This window comes from Etheostoma spectabile, chromosome 14 (genome assembly GCF_008692095.1).
Source record: "Etheostoma spectabile isolate EspeVRDwgs_2016 chromosome 14, UIUC_Espe_1.0, whole genome shotgun sequence".
Classification (NCBI taxonomy): domain Eukaryota; kingdom Metazoa; phylum Chordata; class Actinopteri; order Perciformes; family Percidae; genus Etheostoma; species Etheostoma spectabile.
In genome coordinates this window covers 13,350,260-13,352,988 of record NC_045746.1, presented here as the reverse complement: position 1 = coordinate 13,352,988, position 2,729 = coordinate 13,350,260, and the positions used below count along the sequence as shown (strand labels likewise).

Genomic DNA, 2,729 nt, shown 5'->3' with positions numbered 1-2,729 from the left:
TAGTTTTCAGATCTCAGGGCCTGATTTTAGTGTAGTTGATTTGATTTAGTATTAACTAATACATTTAAGTGGGTGTCACTTTAAGAGTAAGTGTTCTTGATTTTAAGAGGAGTAATTGATTTGGTTTACAATTAAGTGACAGTGTGTGTCAGTTAAGAGTCACTGGTCTTAATTGTAGTGCAGTAGTTCATTTGGTTTAGCAGTGTAAATAAGTGGGATTACATTGTGTGTCGCTTAAAGAGTCTGGTCTTTATTTTAGTTTAGTAGTTGATTTGGTTTAGCATTATTTGTGTAAATAAGGGCTCTTTGACAACTACCTCGTTTGGTCTGGATTTTCAGACTTTTCAGTATCGAGTACCACGTACCACGGTCCGGACCAAACAGGCAAAATTTGGTCCGACCAAAAGGGCTAGACTCGGTGCAGATCAAACTCAACAAAGGTTTGGTTCATTTCTAGCGTGAAAGCATTTTTTTGGATGGTTTGGCCCATCGAACCCCATACAGGAAGTTCTGGCAGGCTGTTTTTGTGTTATGAGACTGAGGAAGCTCCTTCAGGACTAGCTGTGTGTACGTGAGATAGAGAGAGTGACGGTGGAAGAGCTCAGAGCAGACTGCTCGGATTATTGCTCGGTTATTGGAACAGTGAATCAATTTGCAGTTTGCAGCAATGTACAGTGTAAGTTTCAGTTTGTCGCTGAATAAATGCTGTAGTTCAAAACCCAACTAAAGTTAATGTGTCTTACTTCTCAACAATGCAACAAAACAAGAAGATCCGCGGTACCACAGGGAGAGCAGCAATCAGTTGAAAAAACTCTGACACCAGAGAGAGGATAAGAGGGGACATTCACTCATGGCTGCCTATGGATGGAGTTATAGTTAAAATAATAAAGATAATTCCCTTTTAGCTGTGAACCCCCTGGAACCCTCTAAAGAACCCTTGGGGATCCCTGTACCCCACTTTGGGAACCACTGGTAGTTGATTTGGATCAGTATTAACTGTGTAAATAAGTGATATTAGAGTGTGTGTCACTTTAAGAGTCAATGTTCTTGATTTTAGTGGAGAAGTTGATTTGGTTTCGAATCAACTGTGTAAATAAGTAAGATAATAGTGTGTGTCACTTTAAGAGTCAGTCTTCGGGTGGCTTCTTGATATTAATAGAGCTGCTGTGTCTTCCTCCTCTGACGTAATGCCCACAGCGTACAGAGAGACAGGCGGAGAGGTCCTGTCACAGCAAAGCGATAACACTAGTCTGAACAAAAAAATAACAGATAACGAGCTGCCCTGCTTTTGGTTTGCTGTGACCAGCAAATCCGGGCTCTGAGCGGCTAAAAAAACATACTATAACATCGGAATATTGCAATACCAGAGCCAATCTCACTAATCAGACGGTATGAGCCTAGTTTAATGTGTTGCCGTGAAGCCTTAACGATCTCTCTTTCCCTCTCAGACCAAAGAAAAAAGAGACAGCCAAGACACTGTCACCCCATCCGACATCATCAACAAACAAAAACCCCACAAAGAGACGAACCAGCCAACCAACCAGCCAGCCAGCCACCATCTTAACAGGCTGCTGAAAGAGACACACACAGAGAAAAGAGGCTAATGCTTATTTTGATCAACAGGTAAGCAGCACCAAAAGAAACACTATCAACACAAATGCACACCATGCATACAGCCCTTTCTACTAGTTGGTGCAGTGGCATCGAAAACGGGGGGAAAATGTTATCGACGATGCACGGTTGGAGTTGGAGTTGGCGATTTGCATGCTCTCGGACAAGTGGGAAGATGAAATTTGTTCGTCCTAAAAGGAAGCCGGGACTATCAATGGTGCTTTTAGGAGACCAAATATTGCTCTGTTAGCCGTTAGTAGTTTTACGACGGGCAGCAGTCGGTTTGCGTCTTATGTAACCAACGGCCTGAGCAGCGTCGGTAAGGAAAGAGGGATCTGCTGAATGAGAGAGAGGAAAAGAGCAGCCCTGCTTTGAATTCACATGGCAATTTACATTTAGGCTAGGACACCCAAACGCTACACAAATACAAATTGGGGGCTACTGGGGACGTGCTACTGCTTTGATTTAAGACTGAGTTTGAAGCCAACAGCAAGGGGACGTGGAGTGACTTAGTCGCCTCAAGTAGGTTTGTGTTTTTTTTTTGTGTCTAAGTTTTTTGTCTCGTTTTCTGGCATTATTTACGATAAGTGGCATCCTGACTTGAGTTGCTAGACGCCGGTGACTTGGAGTGATTTTGTCCCTACGATGTAGCTGTCGTGTAACTACTGTGGGTTACTTCTTGGGTGTTTTCATTGATAACTTTTTCATTACTATTCTGACTGCAAACTTGATACTCAAGTTCAGATTTGTTGGTTCTCCGGATGACGCACGTCGTAGAGAAAATGAGGAAAGAGCTTTATGTTAAAAGATGAACGCATTTAGATGCTTGTAGTTTATTGGGCTAAAAGTGGAATCGAAGTGACACTAGATCAAAGAGATTGTGTTTGTCAAGTGGTTTACAGCCGATATGGCGCTGTTTTGTTGCACCTCTTTCATTGTTAGGAAGCTCGAGAGCGCATGGTGAATGTGAATTGTCGTAAAAGATCCCCGAGCAATCTCTCCTATCAACTTAAGTAGAAATAACGCTCATTATTTGTTTGTTGTTGTTGTTGTTGTTGAACTTTTCATGAGTGATGCCGGGAAGCCCGAGTTGCATTTCCACTCAACTTTGAAAAATC

At 42.4% G+C, this 2,729-nt stretch overlaps 1 protein-coding gene across 3 annotated transcripts in view; it reads left to right on the top strand.

The window, feature by feature from the left end:
• The first annotated feature begins 1,197 nt into the window (after nt 1-1,197).
• The window catches only part of trps1 (trichorhinophalangeal syndrome I), a 154,864-nt gene continuing 153,332 nt past the window's right edge, over nt 1,198-2,729 (top strand). The window contains exon 1 of one of the 3 annotated variants that reach the window (XM_032535053.1): nt 1,198-1,623. The gene's annotated coding sequence lies outside the window, so the exon portion shown is untranslated. Of the gene's footprint in view, nt 1,624-1,882; nt 2,138-2,729 lie in introns of those variants that run through there. The other 2 variants (XM_032535050.1, XM_032535051.1) reach the window with 2 other exon arrangements.